General features: G+C 33.8%; 1 long non-coding RNA gene across 1 annotated transcript; it reads left to right on the forward strand.

The window, feature by feature from the left end:
• Nucleotides 1–6,611: 6,611 nt before the first annotated feature.
• On the forward strand, nt 6,612–21,327 carry LOC128226717 (uncharacterized). The gene is made up of 4 exons (XR_008259722.1): nt 6,612–6,843; nt 13,780–13,853; nt 19,121–19,242; nt 19,651–21,327. It is a non-coding gene; the product is annotated as an uncharacterized LOC128226717 (long non-coding RNA).
• Nucleotides 21,328–22,694: the final 1,367 nt, after the last annotated feature.

Below are 22,694 nucleotides of genomic sequence, written 5' to 3' on the forward strand. Positions count from 1 at the left end.
GTGCCATTGTTTATTTAGGTAACGTAGTGCGGTTTCGAGTTCTTTTAGCTGTAACGATTTATTGCTCAAATTTAAGAAGTCTTGTACGTGTTTTCTAAGTTCATCGTGGAAATTCATGTCACAATTTGGAGTTTGGTTATGAGTGAATACTTCTGCATAATAATGTACAAAATAATAAGCAATTTGGATTGGTTCTCGTAGTGTAATAATCTTGTGTTCGATTTCGTTAACTGATTCTTCTTGGCATGGGTATTTTGTTTAAAGCGAACCATTCGCCAAAATAGACGTATATCACAGGCAGCTGCTGTGTTAAGTTCGTCATAGAAATGTACGTTACAGCTTTTATTGCATCTTTTGCGTATTAATGAACTGTAGTTTTGCTACGTAGCTGCAAATATCAATGTTTTTTGCAATTATTACGCTGAGCGTTTTTAAATAAATTCAAATGGTAATAGTTAATTTATATAAAGGAAGATCGAATTGATTAAGGAGGTTCTTAACCAATAAAAAATTACTGAATACCCACGTTAATTTATTATTTTGATTTCATGAGCACAACCGTCAACCGTCTATCTATCTACTCTGAAATTTTTTTTCCCTGAGGTATTGCAATGGCAAGTATATAATGGTTGATTCATTTCAACCCTTCAGTCAAGAATACTTTATACATCTACAAAGTGGACATACTAATAATAAAAGCTATAATGCGGTTACCCGGTGTTGTATCGATATAAAATGCAGTTTAAATGTGTGGAACTTTATCTGTGTTCACCATGCAACAAGGTAGATGCTTGGCTCCCGGCTTTCGTCTCCAGTTCGTATATAGATCATTGTTTACCTGTAATACAATGAAAACTTTAGGGACAAGCTGGGATTACACGCTTATAATCAGTAAATCATCATGCAATTTTTATTAGAGAAAAGCTGCAATGTCATAAGTTAAGGAACTATGAAACAAAATTAATTATCAGAATAAAACAACAATGAAATTAAACATGATTTGTATAATGTAAAAAGCACGGTATTGACATAAGTGGGGCATCATTTGCTATTAACTATCGTATGCCCTTGTAATATATTGGGTGAAGTGCCTTGAATGTCACACTCCATTTTTTTAAAATAAATCGCAATTTTATATTGTTAAAGGAAATATAACAAAACTTCGCCTTATTTTCTTCTTTTTCTGCTAACTGAACACAACACCAGACGTCTCCTTTTCTTCATTTTTATTATTTTATCTGACAGACATCATATATCAATATCGAAGGGCTTTGGCATTTTTTTTGTTCAGACATAAAACAATAAGTACTCTCGACTGTTCAAACTGGTTTCCTTTTACAAGCTTAAAAGCTAAAAAATCAACAATGACGGGGCGTGGGTTTATCAATTGTTAAAACATAACACAAAACGTACTTGAAACGGAGTATTTCATTGGGTTGTTGTTGAATTGAATGTATCTATCTATCTATCTATCTTTGAATACTGCCGAACCCCTCTTTCGAGTATTACTGGCAGGTGCGCGTCGGACTGTTAGTAAAGTGAAAGAAAGAAATAAAAGATAACATTGTGGGACATGGAATAGAAAAACAAAATCCAGTCATGGTTAAAACTAGTTAGTCGTGAGAACATTTTTAAAAAGTAAAATATGATAGTACGTAAAACTAATATTGTAAGCTTGACACTGCCTGTTTGAACCTATCAAGTTCTGTTGCTGGCAGAGTTGCTACATTGACGGGCAGGCTATTCCAAAGAACTATGCTATGGGGGTAAAAGGACCACTTGTGATAATCGGATTGGACTTGGATTTGCTGAAAGCTATGGGGATGAACGTGCCGGCTAAGTCTGACAGGCTTCTGGATATAGGGTGGAAGGTTAATGGCCACGATGTTGTGTAAGATTTTGAAGAACATGATGAGCCGCATGTCATTTCTGCGATATTCGAGAGACCGCCAGCCAAGGCTGTTTTGCATCTCAGTAACACTTGCAAGAGGGGAATAGTTGTATTTAACCCAGCGGATGGCTCTTCGCTGGACCATTTCGATTTTATTTTTATTTGACTGTGTGTAGGGGCTCCAGACTGTTGATGCATATTCAACTTGCGGGCGAATTAGGGTTTTGTAAGCCATAGCTTTCACAGATTCATTTCTTGTGGTAATGTTACGCTTAAGAAAGCCCAAGGTCTTATTGGCTGTTGCTGTTATTCTTGTAATGTGGGAGTTGTATGAAATATCTGATGAAAGGTCTAAGCCGAGATATTTTGCACAGGGGACAGGTTGGAGTGTTTGACCATGGAGTATGTAATTGTGCTTAATGACTTTTTTGTTTTTGGTGATGTGGAGTACTTGACATTTAGAGGGGTTGAACTCCATGTCCCAATCTCTCTCCCATTGTTCCATACATGCCAGATCTTCCTGAAGCATTTGAGAGTCAGACAGTGAATTTATTGTAAGATAAACTGCCGTATCATCGGCAAAAAGTCGTATTTGGGATTGTACTGTAAGGGGAAGTGTATTTATATAGATCAGAAAGCAGAGGGGCCCAAGGACAGAGCCTTGGGGCACACCTGAAGTGACTGGTACTGCTCTTGATTGATCGCCCTCTAGGACAACTGTTTGGTTTCTACCAATAAGAAAAGATCTAGTCCAATTAAGAATCTGGGATGAAACACCATGTTCCTGAAGTGTATATAGAAGTTTAAGATGGTTAACTTTATCGAAAGCTTTCGAAAAGTCTAGCAATATCAGATCTGTCTGTTTCCCTTTTGCCAGATTATTAACAAGAAAGTCTGTCAATTGAAGAAGCTGCGTTTCACAAGAACGCAGTTCTCGGAACCCATGCTGGAGGTCGTAAAGAATTTTGTTTTCTGTAAAGTGAGAAGATAGGGCAGACGCAACTATATGTTCGAGAGTTTTGCATAAGATACAGGTCAAAGAAATTGGGCGGTAATTTGCTGGGTCAGTGATGTCTCCCTTCTTAAAAAGAGGGCAAACAAATGCAGAAGTCCAATCAGATGGGATTTTTCCAGAAGACAAGGACTTTTGGAATAAGACTGACACAACATCAGCAATTTCATGGCTTAGTTCTTTTAAGACAACAGGTTTAAGGAGGTCAGGGCCAGAGGCCTTCCCAGTGTTAAGGTTTTTGAGAAGTTTTAGAACCCCATTTTTGTCAACAACTATGTCCTTCATGGGGGTGTACTTACAAAACTGCAGGGGGTTTAGGCGACGGAGGTTTTGAAGACATAACTGTTTTAGAGACAATGGGGAAGCTGGAGAGAAAACAGATTGGAACTGTTTGTTGAGGATGTTAGCCTTGGCAGTGTTGTCTGTTTTCAAAGTGCCAGTTGTACTATCCATAAGTGGGGAAGATACTTGTGAGTCTTGCTTGGAGTTCTTTATTAGATTGTACAACTTTTTAGTAGAGAATTTGCTCTGAACTCCAGGTTCCAAATTGTCACAGTTTGAGATATCCAATATATTTTCAAGGTATCGGTCATATGACTGCTTAATTTGAATCTTTATAGTACATTTCAATTTCTTAAACTGTTTCCATATTTGGTGGTTTGTTTTATTTTGTTTGACTTTTTGATATAGTTTGTCCCGTTTACGCAATAGCTTTCTAATGGATATATTAATCCAAGGAAGTGATCTTTTAGGTCGTATATGCTTGATAGGGATATAGGTTGCTATCCCTGTAGATATTGCACTTTTGAACCTCTGCCAAAGCTCCTCAACAGATATTTGTTCATGATTATGAAGGATGTCAACTTTAACTGTAGAGAAATATTTCCTGAATTCAGGCCAGTTAGCTTTGCTGTAAACGCTACATACTCTAGGTTTTTGTTTAAGAGAAGTCGGACGTGCACTAATGCTAGCAGAAACAATATCATGATCTGAGATTCCAGATATAATGTTTACTGATTGTACTAAGGTCGGATTGGAGGTTAGTAAGAGATCTAGGATATTTCCTTCTCGTGTGTGCTCATTAACCATTTGTGTTAGATTAAAATCACTTAAAATGTCAAGGAACTTGTCATATACAGCATGGTTGTAGCCTGCTTGTAAAATTGGGTTATTTTCTGTGTCCCAAGATAGTTTTGGCAAGTTGAAGTCTCCAAGTATGATCTTCTGACCTTTAAGTTTTTGAGCAAGCAATAAGGATTTTTCCAATTCATAAATACTATCAATATCAAGTTCATGTGGCTTGTAAAAGCTAGATATATAAATTGGTTTGCTACCTATGATTTCAAGTTTGATCCAGAGGATTTCACAGTTTGTATTCAGATTTGGTTGAACTGATGGAATTAAGTTGTTTTTTACAAGGATAAAGACCCCACCTCCCTTGCCTGATTTTCTATCCCGTCTGAATACTGTATACCCAAGACTTTCAGGAAAAATTTCAGAGGAATAATGGTCAGCAGTAAGCCATGACTCAGTACCGGCCACAATATCTGGGTTTTGGTCTGAAAGAAGGTTATGGAATTCATGTTTCTTCTTAACAATTGACTGGCAATTTACCAATAGAAATTTTAGTTTAGAAGCAAATCTTTTGATGTGTGGTTTTTGAGTTTCTGATTTTTGATTTAGAGGCGTATTTTCATGAGACAGGGCTGAAAAGCTGTTTGTCGAAGAGATTGATAAGATACTGGATGTGTTAGAGTGGTTTGAATTATCGCACACTGTGCATGTCCAAGCAAAAGAAGCATCAGTGTGGATTAAGTCCTGGTACCATGAGTGTTCTAGGTTTTGGCACTGGATGTGAAACCATAGTCCACACTTGTCACATTCTACAGCTGGGTCAGAGTCCAGAACCTCTGCACCACAGGTACCACAGGGGAAATCAGGGCCAGGGTTCGATTCAATATCGCTGGCAAGGGAAAGGAGCAGAATTGTGAGGTATAGCAAAGATTTGTCCTTATGTGGTTTAATAGGTTGCATGTAGAATTTAAATCTAGTTTTTAGGCCAACAACTACCATGCCACTTGCAAATGAATTATCTGGGTTATAGCGGTCTTTGACTGAATATATTCTCGGAAGCAATTTGACAGCAGATACATCTTTTACTTGTGTGAGAACTGCGACAACTGCAAAGAGTAAACAACTCACCAGAATGCCGGTTTTCATCTTTGTTTACGTTTTGATTTTACACACCGGAAGCTGTCAGAGGTCAAGGCCGTTTCGAGGGGGATAATGACAACTATGTAAAATACCTGAAAACTGCAGGAAACTTTTCAACCCCTAGTTGAATTATTTTAATAACCATATTAAAGACTTTTTAACTCCTAAACCAAAGACTTTCCAACCCCTATTATTTGGTTTTGAGCTGGTCCAAGCTAAACACCATTAAAAATGCTGCAAGGCATTTTAGAATGTTAACATGCATCATGTGCCAATGCCTTCCTCAAACAGTATTACTAGTATATGTTTTAGAAAAAAAATATCGAACTGTACAAACATGTAAGGCTGGTGAATTTTGCATTACAAAATAAACGCTATTAATTGGTAATTAATGCCATGTTGTCACTTTACTACATACCCGGTAGTAGTATATAAGCCAGTCATCCTACAAGATAGTAGTGAAGCAAAAATACACATATGATGATTACTTGTAGATCATCTTGTATATGTGGAAAAAATGAACTTGTTATCTAGCTGATTGTAAAAACACTTTGTCATTCTTAAAGGGACTCGTACCTCATTGGCACCAAATAATCATTTTCCAGGTAATGTGTCTGAAATAATTAGTTAACTCTTTGATACTGAAATTGCAGAACAAAATACAATGAAAGTATGAAAATAAAGTCTTGTTTTAATCAGGGGTGAACCTACGCTTTTTACGTCATGGACAAATAAATAGCATAACCACTCAGCAAAAGGGACTCATACATAATTTATGGATATTTTGATCATGCATACCTTGGAAGCAACACCTTTTATTTCGTATTTAAAACAAATTTGCTAAAGAACCACATTTTACAAACTACGAGCTATAACTTATACAATAAACTCATACCTGGTTGAGCATTTTTGATGTAGAAATGAGGCACCCAAACTGCCAACAAGTACATATATGCATGCATAAATATTGAAGCAATGGTTAACATCGTCGCTTAAGTATATCCCTCACGCATCAAAATTAATTTTGCAATTGCACTAGTGGCCAGAAGGGGGGGGGGGTGACCCCCCCCCCCCACAACCACAACGTACCGATGTCGTCCAAGTTAACTTTTCGTTTCGAGGCAGGGGATACAGGGTAATCCAGAAGAACTGGAAAAAAGGTTGTGAAATTGCGTAAATTTGTTTATTTTTTGTTTAGTGACACTGTTATTCAAACATCAATTGTGACTGATAAACCTTTAACTACATACTAAATAATGCATTTATTGAAAATATTTATTACTGATAACAAGATTGTAACCGTGTTTTTAATAGCAGAAAGCGCAAAAAATATTTAATGATTGGTAAATGCTAAAAGATTTATTGTGGTCTACTATAGTCTCATAAGGTAGAAATACCGTGTGTAATGCTCATTTCTTTCAAATTTAACTCGATATTCTTCATAAGAACCATTGTTTTCGACATTTATTCATTCTTTTAGGAATATTGAAACAACATTATTAATTGTGGTAAACCTTATCTGGCAGTACTTAAGAGTGCATCTTTGACTTTATTACTCGAGTGAATGCACCTTCAAACCGGTTTAACACCAACATGTCACAGTAATCAATACCATCTGTGTTAAGATGTCGGGAATGTGTTAGACGAATGATTTTGTTTTATGGAGCTTTGAAGAGCGATGAATGGCACTAAAGTGGTGCCAAATGGATATCTCAAACACCCATTGGTAAGTCATTTATTTTTTTCCATTTAATTTTTTGTCTTGATTTTTGAATATATAAACAGTCAATAAGTAGGACATCTCGTTAAGAACGTTCACTTGAAACAGTCCTCTTCTTATTCACACTTCGACAAGGAGTGGGGCTACTCTGCCTAAATAGCCGTCAACGAGTATTTTAAGAAATATCAAAATAATAAAAAATGGTGTCCCAGTGGTTGCACCAGTCAATTGTTACCATGCCCCCCCCCCCATAGTCCACCTAAATGACCGTCAATGGGTCTTTTGACGATTTTAAGACTATGGCAGTTACAGGGATACACATGAAATGTCAAAATAATAAAAAAAAGTATCCCTAATTGCTCATTATTGTAGCTACCCCCCCCCCCAGTCTAAAATTATAGACGTGTAATACATTCTTCCAATCCTTACTGGTTGACGGTACATTTTCTGACAGGGCACAAATCCTGAACACCGGCTAAAACACGCGTTTGTTTACCGTGATCGATTATTCGATGATCTAGATAAATACAGAGGCTTGCCTTGGTCACACTTTTTCACACAAAGTTTCATCTTGTTTTGTTAAGCATTTTTCTAAAAAATGCCATTTATTTAATATAGCATACTTTTTAATTATAATTGTATGACCATGTATTTTCGCTTTTCAAGTGTTCGGTATTTGTGCCCTCCATAGCGTATTTTGAAGGGTGATTTACTATCCATAAAATTGAACGATTTTCGACATAATATTGACGAGATCGTGAATCTGTACTTTGACAGCTGTTTTCACATGAACCAAAGATGTTTCATACGAAAGTTTAACTTACTACAACATAAACTCTCCAAGATAATTGTAAAAAACATCAGAAAGTGTTCGGATTTGTGACCTTAGCCAGTAACGTCTAAACGGGTTTGTGCAAAAACCGGGGGTGTTTTGAAAAATATTGAAATTGTATTAAGTGAAGTATTTTATGGTTTAAATTGATCATAAAGGTTTATATTCATACTTTACCATGTAAGTGAAAAGTTATTTTGCATTAAAACACATTATTTACCTTTCCAATAAAACAAAAGTTGACTGACACAGACAACAATTATGCCAAGCGGAACAACTCGACCCAATCGTAATAACTCGGCCACCACTGACAAGCTTCTAGATAGACCTCGAAAATACAATCGTAACAACTCAGCCATGGCCGAAATGTTCCAATTGTTTAAAAATTGTGCCCTGAAGCCTTGCAGGTGCCCTTCATGTATATATCGCTATGTTTTGACAGCAAGAAATGAAAAATAAACGTCAAACTCATAATTATTCATAGGATATGACATTTTTATGTATGGAACTGATATAAAATTACATAATCTGGTAATATTTCTTGTTTTATGATATTTTTGAGATATTAAATGCTTTAACCCAGAATCCCGATCGGAATAACTACCCACTTTTGATACTAAACAATTTGTATGTGAAGGATTTGCCATATCAAAAAAGATACAAAAATCCGTAAACGTACAATTCTTTGGCAGGGTTCGACACTAACAGTAGTCCGGTAGTCCGAGACTACCAGATTTATGGTCGGACTACAAGACATTTTAAGTCAATAGTCCGTCGGACTACTAGAAGAAAGTAAATATCACATCAGTTAATTGAGCATAAAATCTTTATTACGCTTAAACTTGCGTAAAACGTGATGTCAAGAAGCCGATTATCACCGGTAAACACTCATTGTAAAGCTTGCCGAAGATGGCCGGGCAGTTCCGGACAACATGGACTGTTAACCGAATTTCGCGCGCATTTCGTATAGCCTTTCGATTAATGTTTAAACCAGTCAGTAGAATGTCTTTATTTAGAAAGGGAAAAAAAACATTTTCACACTCTATGGTGTGTTTTAATCGTCAGACATGTGCACCTCTGCTTAAATGTCAGCAAGGTAGATTTGGGTCCAAGTGGCAGATTTTCTATATCCCTTGTATTTTCAGTCAAAAACAATGAAAGATACGATGCAGATAAACACTTGACGGTTGTAACTATTTTTAGATTTTCTGAAAATACGTCATGATTATTATGGTTTAGGGTATTGTCAAATGTCGGTGTTTATTTAAAGCAAACAGAAGGAATATTATGTCTGGCTTATGCAATCTTTTAAACTGGCTTTTAGAAGAACAGCTGATAAATTAATCATACTGCCAAAACAGGTATAATGCAGTGTAAGTGCAGACGATGACAGAGTTGTGTGCTTTAATTTTCGCGCCAAAATGTAACATTTTATACATTGAAGCTAGGGCCAATAACAATTAACACCACGCCGATAGCGATAAGGCTACACCTACAGTGTCACATGACCTCCGACAAATACCCAGAAGCAGACGATAATAATACAAAAGTTATAAATGAAAATCAGATAAAAAATGCATGGAACATGGTAAAACGTAGCAATAAAACCAAGTATAACATTAAATAAGTTCATTATTATTAATTGTATGCAATGTATAATTCAGGTAGAAAAATGTCTAGACTTTAAAATAATTTATTTCTAAATAACATCGGAATTTTGTTACAGTACAATAACAGTCTCTATTTTAAAACTCAAATAAAGGGAAACAAAACATGTATTAATTTCCTATCCGAAAATCAACAAAAAAAGATGTTTGTATAGATCCATTGTCAAAACTCAATGGATTTCGCTGTTTTTCTTCCTTTTTCGATTCAGAATCACCTGTTTTATACAAGTGTAATGCATTATTATCATTATTTATATAACTACCTTATTGTTTCTCTCAATGAATAAATTTCCGTTTTAAATGACATGCAAAACTGTTCTAACAATAAGCATAGAAATTTTGAAACGACCATAGTCATTATACATGCAAAGGTTTTTACTTTGATTTGCTTCATTTTAAAATATGATTTTGTTTTATCTATACGTATATACTTTTTGTGACCTTAAGCTATATATCAGATATTTAATTAAATTTAATAAAAAAATGTAACTCACATAAATTGAGGTGTCTTTTTCACTAATATGTCAAACAAACTTAAATGCAAATGTATATGCCTCGGTTTTAAAACTTTTCGCACAATAAGGAGACAAATTTCAAAATCAAACTAAATCGCAATATATCATCAATATTGTACACTAATTCTCATAATGATATTTCTTATTTTAAGGCTATTAAAACGGAAATATACGTATATTATGTACGTTTACATTAAGACATTTTGAGAATTGAATTAGTCTACTAAACAGTCCCTTGTTATCAATTATAATTTTAGCGGCATAAAGGGAAAATGTCAGTATTTCGGATTTCTTAAACTGTCTTTACTATCTCTCAATTATGAGACATAATTTGTGTTAAATATATATAACAGCGTAATTACACTACTGTTGATATGTGAGGATTGTCGGAGGTCATGGCGGATAGCAACGGCAACTGATAAGCCCTGCCTAATTTGGACGCTAGTTTGAGTGACAGGCAGCGTCATGTTAATTGTTATCTTACTCCCATACAAAAAAAAATTAATAACACTTTCGTAATTTATTTCATCATGTTTTTTTAAGTATTATATGATATGTTGTTTAGATTAACAAAGAATACTGAATAGTAGGATGCCAATAATCAAATATTGTTTATCAGTAGGATGTCTGTCATTTGTGCCATAACTTAGCAACGATCTCAGTCGAGGTGTTTTAGTGTCAAGTGATTTATTGCAACATTTTCCTGAAAGTGACAGATTATGGGGTATTTTAGCATGGTTTTTAGATTTTTAATCTGAGGTATTTTAGCATAGTTTTTAGCATTTTTTTTGGTTTTAAAATTAAATTTAATGGCCAAAAATTGTTTTGAAGAATGTGGAAATTTTAAGATTGAAACAGATAAAAATCATGACCAATCAAAGGGTTATACTGACAATGTTCTAAGAAGGCTAAGTCTCACAAAACACTGAAGGAATCCGTTGCAGGCTTGCATTTTTATGGACTACCATAGTTTTTGCTGGACTACCCAGATTTGGGATCCAGTAGTCCGAGGGACTACCTTGTGAAAAATGTTAGTGTCTAACCCTGCTTTGGTCTACTAAGATTTAGCTTGTGAATGTCATTTTACAGCGAAATCAACAAGTTAAAAAAATACTCATGACCTGTTCCTTATCAATATGAAATATCTTTAAACTTTTAGGAACATTATGCAAAAAAAAAACAACAGTATGTTTTACCTTCGGTATAAGAAAATAACTATTTTCTAATAAAACTACTGTTGAAAAATGTAAGCTAATGAAATGGAAAATAAAAAGGTGCTTCCAAACATGCCATATTTTCTTGAGACCATTCAGGGGGATTAATGTTCAAAAGTCTGAAAATTCAGGGGGATTTTGGTAGTATTCAGGGTTTTTTTTTAGCAGGTCTAATTTGACAAAATTTCAAAGTATTTTAAGACGCAAGTACACAAAAACAAATTGCCATAATTTTGAAAGACTCCCGAGGGGATTATGTCCAGAATTTAAGGGGATTTGGGTCACATACCAGAGAATTTTCATCATCGCCATGTAGCATTACGGGCATGACACACGTGCCAATTTACCTTGTCTACCCCTTTTTCCAGCACTTCATCTATATTTTAATGAGACACAGCCATATTGCATAATAAAAGCACTCACTTGCAAAATAGAATACTTCACAGAAAAATATGTTTCAGAGACAATTTAATGGGCTTACCTTCCTCTAAAATTGGATACAAAATCTGCTCATTATGATCATAAATGATGACTTTCAGACTAATAGAGAGAATGGAATGATTTATCAATATTTTTCATTTCAATTCCCAAATAGTCAGATTTGTTTGCTTCTGATAAAAAGCAAATGCATAATTTATTGTTTAAGTTCATAAACATATCATCTTTTGGCATTCATCAAAAAATAAAAAACATCACCACCATAATATTAAAATAAATAAAAGTCATTTCATCCGAATTGTCTACTTTCAGTTTCTCTTCTGGAAGTTCTGTTATTTTCCGATATTTGAGATGAAGGTCATGTCATGTATGTAAACATATTAGTGGGTCATAACAAAGAACAGCATTGTCTATTAGTTATTTTAATCCTTTTCTTTACCAAATAATGTACTGTCACCTTTAAATCATAAATCATTTTGATGACAATGACACATGTTTAAACACTTTAATTTGTTACATCCTCTCTGATTGGATAAAACCTATAGTTTTAACCAATGAAAATCGTCCTTTTATCTGACCAGTCTAATTGACATTTCTTATGCAAATTCTGACAGTTTCAATCAAAACAATGCATGAAATGTGCCCTGCTGACTTATTAAGTGTCACCCAATTGGTGTTGTTAAAACACACCATCAGTTGATAATCCAATTAAGACAAGAAGGGCATTATAACTGCAAACAGGCATATATAATTAAACCCTGTGATAATTTTGCGTAATTTTAAACACACTTTTTTTAATTTCGGGGGATTTTCATCCCCCTCCGGGAGACCGGGGGATGGGTCAAAATTCCGGGGGATTTTTCCCCCTCCGGGGGATATGGCATGTATGTCAGCTTCTGGGTTGCTTTGAAGTTGAACTGCTCACATGAACCCACAAAAGATGTGTAGGTATGTGCTTAACAATAAAGGATAAAACATTAAAATGAAGCATTTCAAGTGGAGGTTTTCATTAGGGTAGTGCTACCTTAAACACACACTTTACAATTATTTTTTTCTCTTTTTTAATCTATTTTCTTTAACCAATGGACTATACAAACAGTAGGGTCAGTCCCAGTATACAGGACAATTATTCAATAAAATGTTTATCCTTTTGATATCATAATTGGTAAAAAAATATCAAAATGTAAAGAAAAAATAACAGAGACCGGGTTCAAACTGTGGTCGCCAAAATTGCAGTCCAGTGTTGTATCCACTGCTATGAAAGTTTACATTTATTTATTTGATTTAATATATACCTAGCTTGGTAACATTAAGTGATAACATCGACTAGCCAATCACACATAAAAATTAATTATACTAGGTATACCCACCTAGTAATCTTTTTTATGGAAAAAAAATGTGAAAAATCAATTAATTGTAAACTATGTGGTACTTCAGTTAGTTAGTTTCAATGCATTGTACACATTGATACCAAATTCATGTCAGTTTTCGACAATTTTCTCTTCTTTTGCTATTTCATCATACGGTGTATAGCCCCTGAATAAAGTTTTACTCTGTTTCATTGAGTATATTTCTTAAAAATCCTTTCTTTGTTCTAATCTGCTAAAAGGTCACAGTCATGTGAGCATCTTTGAGGCCTCTCAGTTATTATAACCAATGCACCAGTCAATTGTACCAATGCACCAGTCAATTGTAACGGTTACTAACCACGCCCCCCCACCCCCGGTCCGGGGGTATACTGGGAATAGTCGGGAATTGGTCGTGTTTTTACTTTCTATGTGGCCACGCAGGGCCGGGTGACTGCAGTGGTTTTGTCTTTGAGCCAAATTTAGCCGAGATTGGGCCTTATATAGAGTCTCTGGTGTGCAGGGGCATTTGGCCGGGGTTTTACCATCAGTTCGTTCCCGCAGGGGAGGGGATTAGACCCAGGGTTGGCTGGACCGAAAGTCAAAGTCCCCGCTATTCCCTGGACCTGGGGGCGCCAGTGTTACAATTGACTGGTGCACAACATATAAGATATTTATAAAATAAATAAAAGTACAGTTAATCAATATATTTTAATTTTAATGTGGTAAATTAACAAAGAATTAGATAGATGCTTTATGCAAAATCTCACAAAGATGTAAAAAATTACTAAAGAGGTCAGGTTTGCTAGTTTGTAAAAATATTTCATGGAATCATGGTCAATTGTTATATTATATGTCCAATGACAGCCCATATATTTTTTAACTACTTGAACCTTTCTTGTTATAATTCTTATTATTATTTTTTTTTAGTTGATGTGTGATGCTGATAATACAGAGACAGCTAGAGTGACAGAGTTTGATGAATAAACTTAAATTAAAAAACAGTGAGTACAATAATCTATTTTAACATGTCTTGTGTGTAAAGTGTGATTCCGAAGCAGTAAATATATATATATATATGTATCTTTAAGTTTTGAATCACAAATTTAGATCAAAGATCTATTATCACACAAAACTTAAAGGATATATATGAAAAGTCATGTGAATTGTGCAAGTCATATAATATAAAATTTATATTGATCAAGTCAAGCCATGCCATGTAAAAAAAACTGACATCATATCAAAGATTGTATGAATCATTCTCAGAGCTATTGAAAATATTTAATTGGTTGTAAGCGGACCATGCACGGTAATTTTGAGTAACCCCACCAGCCAATACAATATGGCTAAAAAGGCTTTGATAATATTTTTTATCTAATGTTTATCTTTCCTAAAATATTTATATTTATAAATCTATTTACCAGTATAAATCTGTATTTATTTATTTATTAATGCATTTATTTGCTCACTAATATATACAATACACTTATCGTTGTATAATGTCTAGCTAATACATGTATACAAATATGCATAATATGCATAATTATTGGGGGGGGGGGGGGGGGGGGGTCATAATTACCTATGGTGTACTGTCTTGTTCTTACGAAGATATGATTTTGACTAAAATCCTTACTGAAAAGGCAGTGCAGACTGGCCTGTTTAAATAATTAATTAAATCTTAATGGGTTTAAATGTATTTTATTTTATTTTTAAAGATATTTTAGAGTTTAAAAGGAAGAGAGTCTGTTTTAAAGACTAAATAATTATATAGTCAGGATAAAAAATAATTATTTTTCAAAATCAAGTTCAAATAATTTTCCATTATTTGGCAAATGGAAAAAAGCTTTATATATTAAGAATGTTTTACTCGATAGAAAGTAGGCCTAGTATCTTTTGCATTGCAACACTAAGAAAGTAAATATTTATTTTTTGTCTTTTACCAATTCCATCAAAGTCTGTGAGTGGCTCATGATGCTTAGGCCTGCCAATTTAATGGTTTTCGAAATCATAAATTGAGACAACTTATAACTTTTGTATAAAATCTTCAAAGCTTTCAATAACTTAACATGTCATCCACCTTATTGTCTCAATTTAAAAATAGTTTTCACTCAACAACTTACTTATTAATCAGGATAATAATTTGATAATGACTATCACTATCATTCTGTAAGATAATGTACTGGTACATAAATTTAATCCCCAATATATCAGATGAGTGTGATAGTATATGCTCTTAATAGTTGTAGCCCAGAATTATACGTAGGAAACAATAGAGTCATTGGACTGTTACACGAATTTCAATAGCTCGAAATTCGCCTTTTATTTGTACCAGCATGGGAAAACCCTGTTATGTTAATACATATAGCCCGGAAGTAACAAATAAAAGGTGAATTTCGAGCTATTGACAGTCCAATGACTCTATTGTTTCCGAAGTAATGTGTGTATATTACAACGGTTTAATTTTGTTTGTACCGGAGGATTAGGTCGGAAAAACTAGAATAGCTATAATTCCGGGCTACAACTATTCCGGGCTATATGTATTAATATATATATATATATATATATATATATATATATATATATATATATATATATATATATATATATATATATATATATATAAATGCACGAAATCAATGTGGGATTTTCATTAAGTTTTGGTTAAACCATCTTTGTAACAAATTACAGTTACTTCCAAATTACATCTTATTCTACATAATACAAACTGGAGGACAGTTCTTTTTATTTGGTAATGTTAAGAGACTTGAAGACAAAAAAAAATGTTTAAATTCAGAAAACCTTACACAAAGTAGAAACCTTCTATTAATGTCATTATCTTGAAAAATGAACATGCCTTTTAGCAAAATTTTTGTATCAGTCTGTGAAAATCTACATTTTGCCTTCGACATGTTATACAATTTAAGGATATTTACATGGAAATTAAGTTCAATTCTAAATTGACAGTCATGTATTTCTTCCAAAATTTTCATAGTATTAGGAACATGAATTTTTTATGAATTTAAGTGCATAACTGCAGATAATGATCATTATCTTAAATCAATTACAAGCCAATTCATAGTCATGCATATAGCCGCCTTTTCAAAATATGATAGTGATTGTCTCAAATGACCAGTCTTTCTCTGTGGGGGGTGGGGGCTGTCAGTCATAAGGAAACCTTTAAAAGGCATATTCATTCAGCCAATCAGATGTCAGGTTCAGTGAAAGGGGCGATGCCAGGTCAAGTAAAAGGGGTGGAGCTAAAATAAATACTGACATTCAATGAAGATAGATCCCCCTTTGGCCTCACAAATATGTATCAGTCACACTAGGGGGTGTGACAGGGTCAAGCCATAATGGAGCCATAGGCAAGCAGACTTTTATTAACCCAACAACAGGTGTAATTTTTACCAACTGAGGAAAAAACTTTAGAGGTTTTATTATTGCTCATTTTTTTATACAAATTAAATATCTAACAATGACAAATATAAAATATGATAATTCAAGCATAATATTGACACCAAACATGACACATCTTGCAAATGGTCTTGAATAAAATTCCTACACTTTTTATAATGATAATACATGGGACCAATATCAAAACCATTATCCTGTTAAATAGGACAATGGATTTGATATTGGTAATTCGCAGACAATACAATGTAATTAAGTAAAAAATATACACAGTATGCACATCTGGCTTCAAACAAAAATTGTTGCTTAGGCCAAAAAAAAGTATTCATAGTTTCCATTTAAATATCAAAAAAGGTAGGCATACGGTAACTGTTGTTTTTTTTAGGACCATGTTTCTTTGGCAAACTGACCTATATCAGGGAATTATTAAGGTCTTTACTAAAAAAGCACATATTGATCAAAACACCAAAAACAAAAAAGGATCAGAAGGATGAAAATAGGGTCAGTTGGGCGGAAACAAAGATTTTTGAATCCTTATTTTGTCAATGATGTCATGTCAGTGATCAAATGATAACACAATTTAAGCCCTGCATTCTGGAATGTGGGGCTAAATTCTTGATTGTGTTATAGTAGGGCCAAAAATAAAATGATTCGGTTAGGGTTACATCCTTTTTAAAAACAGAAAGAGTAAAAAGTATAAAGGATTACATTTTGAAAATACATAATATATATGCGTTTTCACTTTAAAATACATGCATTGTTACAGTCTTGTTTTCAGTAAGTAACTTTTCCTTAAATGCATTCTTTGGAAAGTAATTTAAGGTTTATTATTCAAAATATATGTTAGTCAACTTGTGTATGTATTGATTTCCAACTTTTTTATTTTTTGTTTAAACTTTATGTATTAGAATTTCTTTGCGTAAATACCTGCTTATGTGATAAAAGACTGCTGACTAAAGATTAGATTTCAGATTTTGATATTTCCATTCCAAATTTAATGTTTTACAGCTTAAACTGCTACTAACAGTTTAAGAAAAATGCATAAAACATCAATTTTGGATGGAAGTATGAAAAGCTGCAATCTGATATTTTGTCAGCAGTCTTTTATCGCTGGTTTGCAGATATTTACGCAAAAATTCGCTTGTTCGAAGACAAAATTTTTAAAAAAAGTTGTCAAAACGTTCAATCTGTGAGGTTGCAGCTTTAATATAAGACTAACATAAATATTAAAAACACATGAGGCCGCTTTAATATTAACATGTCAATATCAAAAAGAAGATGAAAACTGAAAACTATGAGAAAGTGTTTTTATAATTAAAAATAAATTGCTTAAAGCAAATATCTGAAATTAATAATTGTCATGCAAAGCAGCCTGTAATGAATATGAATAGATTTTGGCCTTGAACACCTTTTTATGAAGAGTGTTTTGAAGTAAGGATTATCATAATGCTGAACTTAATATTGTACTGTAGCTTTGTAGCAAATCCTTATGATTAAAGTCACTGTGTCTTCCTTATGCTGTGATAAAGATCTCCATAGTAACATTTCTAAACCTAATAAATTAAGTGAAAAAGAGTGTTTATTGGGGGTAATAAAACACATCTTGATAATGGCCAATTAGTTTTAATCTTTCAAGTGTTGGTAGGATGGGAGGGGGGTCTTAACTTTTTGAACTGCCAATATTTTCCTGGTTATTTTGTCCACCATGTCAAAATGATCTGGGTTGTTTTATCAACCCTGTCTAAATGGGTTGGACGTGTTTTGTCCCCTTAGTCAAAAATGACACGGGATGTTTTGTCCTACATTTTTATAAAGGAGTTCAGAATAAATAACACATTAGTTTTCGTGCTTATGTAAAATAAATGCAAATGACTTTCATTATAAGTTTAAAAAATACTCTTAACGCTGCATTCTCACAGATTTACCATTTTTACAACTTTTTTATTTTTGTCTTGGAAAGAGCAAATTTTTGCGTAAATATCTGCAACCCATTGATGTAAGATTGTTGATAAAAAAACAGATCTTAGATTTTCATATTTTCGAAAATGTTTTAGAGCTTAAAACCTTACTAACGGTTTAAGAAAAATGCATAAAACATCAATTTATGAACTTAAATATAAAAATCCGCGATCTAATTTTTTGTCAGCAGTCTTATTAACTGGTTTCCATGGATTGTAGCGAAAATTGGCTTGTTCCAAGACAAAAATTAAAAAGTTGTCGAAATGTTTAATCTGTGATAGTGCAGCTTTAATTATGGTAGCTTTTCAGTCATTTGCCTATATATGTCTATTTGATTCAGTAAATACTTCATAATATTAAAGCTAGGCTTATTAGGATATGCTTATTTTTCATTGGGTTCTATTTTTAGCACATAACAGCTTCATTACAAGAATATATTAATTATTATTAAAGCTGCATGCACTCTCACAAATTTACCGTTTTTACAACTTTTTTATTTTTTTTGTCTTGGAAAGAGCAAATTTTTGGGTTTAATAGTATCTGCAAACCAATGATAAAAGACTGCTGACATAGATCATATCGCAGATTTGCATATTTTCGTTTGAAAGCCAATGTTTTGTGGGTTAAACTATTACTAACAGTTAAAGAAAAATGCATGATCTAATTTTTTGTCAGCAGTTTTATATCACTGGTTTTCATGGATTCTTGAAAAAAAAAATACTTCCTCTGTTGGCCAATTGAGAACAAAATCAAGAGGTTTTGGGTTTTGCTGTTTATATGTTCTGGAATTTTTCAAAAGCATTTATTTATAGGACTTATGAATTTTATGTACAGCATTCTGTATATTGTCAAGTGTCCTTTTTTTAAATTATATACAACATGTATAAATTTAATGTTTCAGGAAATAACCACCATCTCTCTCAGAGGTCATCTTTCTCATTATTGTGGGAAACCTCAAAGGGCATCAGGAAAACCTTCATCAACCTCTTTGTGCCCAGTGGCTTGTGCAACAGTGTTTCAGAAGTATAAATACCTTTTTAATTTGTGTATATCAATTGTATAATGACTTGTTTTTATATATTAAATATATATATATATATTTTATTATATATATATAGATGGTTAATCTTATGACTTCCTGATAGTATTTAAGTTGTGAAATATTAAATAATCTTATCATAAAAAATGCATGGAAATGACAATAAAAAAAAGATATTTGTTGAATAGGAAGTTTCACCTGTCCTGTTTATATTACAAATCATTTTAAATCAGACAGAAAATTCAATATACTTGTTGTATCTCACTGTTGATTTGTCTTCACATTTTGTATTGTCACATCAAGCCTGTTTGAACATCCTAGAGAAGATAAGTGTATAGAAGCGGATATGATATAATAAATATGCATATAAATGTGCTTGGGATTATTTTCAGATTATCATTAAAATGGGGATAATGGATGACTGGCCACACATATGGGGCTATGGACAAGCTTCAGAGCAGGCTGCCAGGTGGTGGTGTTAGTAGTTTATACTCCGGGTCCCGGCGTGAGCACATTGAAGGGTCCCAGAGTGACAGTTCAACCACCCACACCTATCCTGGGCAGAACCAGTACTAGGTGCCTTCACCTCTGCAAGGAACTGACAGCTTCTGTACATGCCAGGTGCAGTGGTACAGTGCGAATGGTCGTAGAAAGGATTTCATAACCAATCACAACAGAGGTCACCTGGTCCGCCCGGGAATCGAACCCGGGATGTCCAATTCAGAGTCCAACGCTCTACTGATTGAGCTGACCGGGCGGACATATTAGCTACATTAGATGACAAGCCATCTATGCTGGACATTCTTCACAATAAAATGTGATGTCACAGGAGCTGTCTATCTCAACAGCTCACACTGTCCGTATTTGACTAAAAGAATGAATGAAGTCACTGCAGAAGTTAGATTGAGGAATGTCCATGTCACTACCCATCATTTGGAAGGAGTTGGATAAAAAAAGTGTGGCCTATGTATTGAAACAGGTCCGATTTCCAGTTACGGACAGTCTTGTTTGTCTGATTACATTTTTGACCAACATGATGGTCTAAAAGAACACTTACTGGTAACTGGTAAAATCATGGCCCAGTTGTTCCAAGAGGCAGGCGAGTGGGAAGTTACTAGACTCCATTTCTTTATGGGTTGATCTGAGGTTCCAGTTCAGTTAAAGTACTGATAGAACACCAAGTGTTTGCCATAATACAGCAACATTTCATTTGTAACTATGTATTTGTTTGAATTGTTGAAACAGTACTGTTTACTAAATAATGTGTATGTATATGAAGAATAATATTATAAATAATTTGTAAGAACGTTTTGATATTAAGTAAAATGTCGATAAGTCTAAATATGTATCTGCGAATCATTTTTGTATATCTGTAAAGATTACATTGCCTATATTCCTCAATTTATATTTTTCTTTTAGCCAGTCAATAACTTTGTTAAGTTCTATCTTCAAAATTGTCGGGACAGGGATTATAGCCCTTAATTAACCCAAATATGTAACATTCAATGCAAAATTGGCTGCAATTAGGCAGTTCAGATGCAGGAACAAACATCACTTGGGTCCTTAATAATAGCTTTCCATCTGACATTGAAGATCCAATAAAAGGAATTTGTCATGTGACTGTTTATTAACTCTCAATTTATTGAAAGTGAAATTACTTACATGATTTGTAAGAACTAAATTATAATGATATCAAATGATTGTTTAAATTAAATAAAATAGATGATTACATACATGAACTATTTTTATTTCTTGTTTGTCAATATGAAGAGTAATGCAATGGCTTTTGAATTTCATAAAAAAGGATGGAAAAATGTATGTTTATTGTTTATAAAGCAATTAATTAAGTAATAAAAGTTGTTTTTTTTTCTTTTTTTCAAATTGTGCTATCTTATAATACAGATCGTTATTTGTTTAATTTTGGTACAAATGAAGTATATAAGGTATGTCTAATGTTACAAATAGCAAAAATTCAAATGCAAATCATGGTGACTTGACTAAATGTGAATGCTAATTGAATCAAAATAGTTAATAAATAATAATGTTCATTTGAAACAATTGAGAGTATAAGTTTGGTTTGTGTATGCCATATATTCCCAGGGGGGGGGGGGGAAGAGGGGGGGGGGGGAATGAAAAAATGAAAAGTATATTACTATGCGCAGTGCTATAATAATTAATAAGTAAATGTTTTTGTGATCACAATTTGTCCGGCGTCCGTCTGTCGTCCGTCCGTCCGTAAACTTTTACTTTAAACGACATCTCCTCATAAACCGCTTAGCCAATTTCTTCCAAACTTTACAGGAATGTTCCTTGGGTGGTCCCCTTTGAAAATTGTTCAAAGAATGGAATTCCATGCAGAACTCTGGTTGCCATGGCAACGGAAAGGAAAAACTTTAAAAATCTTATTTTTCAAAACCACAAGGCCTAGAGCCTTAATATTTGGTATATAGCATCATCTAGTGGTCCTCTACCAAAATTGTTAAAACTTTCCCCCTGGGGTCAAAATGGCCCTGCCCCGGGGGTCACTTGTTTTACATAGACTTATATAGGGAAAACTTTAAAAATCTTCTTCTCAAAAACCACAAGGCCTAGAACCTTAAAAGTTCTCCTGGGGTCAAAAATGGCCCCGCCCCAGGGGTCACTAGTTTCATTACATAGTGTTATATAGTAAATCTTTAAAAATCTTCTCCGAAACTGTAAGGCCCAGGGCTTAGATATTTGGTATACAGCATCATCTAGTGGACCTCTACCAGATTTGTTCAAATTATTGCCACAGGGTCAAAATTGACCCCGCCTAGGGGGTCCTTGTTTTTACGTAGTGTTATATAGTAAATCTTTAAAAATATTCTTCTCCAGAACCGTAAGGCCAGGAGAATAGATATTTGGTATACAACATCATCTTGTGGACCTCTATCAAAGTTGTTCAAATTATTGCCACAGGGTCAAAATTGGCCCCGCCCTGAAAGTTATTTGTTTTTATATAGTCTTATATAATAAAACTTTAAAAATCCTCTTCTCCAAAATATAAGACCTAGAGCTTTCATATTTGGTATATAGTGTTACCTAGTGGACCTACACCAAAGGTATTCAAATTATTGTCCCGGGGTCAAATTGGCCTTGCTCAGGGGTCATTTGTTTTTACATTGTCTTGTCACATCTTTTCCTCTGAAAGTAAAGGTCAGAATGACTCCATACTTGATATGTAGCATCCTTACATGATCCATTAATTCCATTTAGAACTCTGGTTGACATGGCAACCTAAAGGAAAAGTGTCAACAATTGGTTACAATCATCTTCTCCTAAACCGCTTGGGCAATTTTGATGAAACCAAGAATGATCCTTGGTTGGTGCTTTTTCAAAATTGTTAAAAAAAATTAATTCCTTGCAGAACTCTGGTTGCCATGGCAACCTGAAGGAAATTATAGGCTGTCGTGTC

This window comes from Mya arenaria, chromosome 3 (genome assembly GCF_026914265.1).
Source record: "Mya arenaria isolate MELC-2E11 chromosome 3, ASM2691426v1".
NCBI classification, from domain to species: Eukaryota; Metazoa; Mollusca; class Bivalvia; order Myida; family Myidae; genus Mya; species Mya arenaria.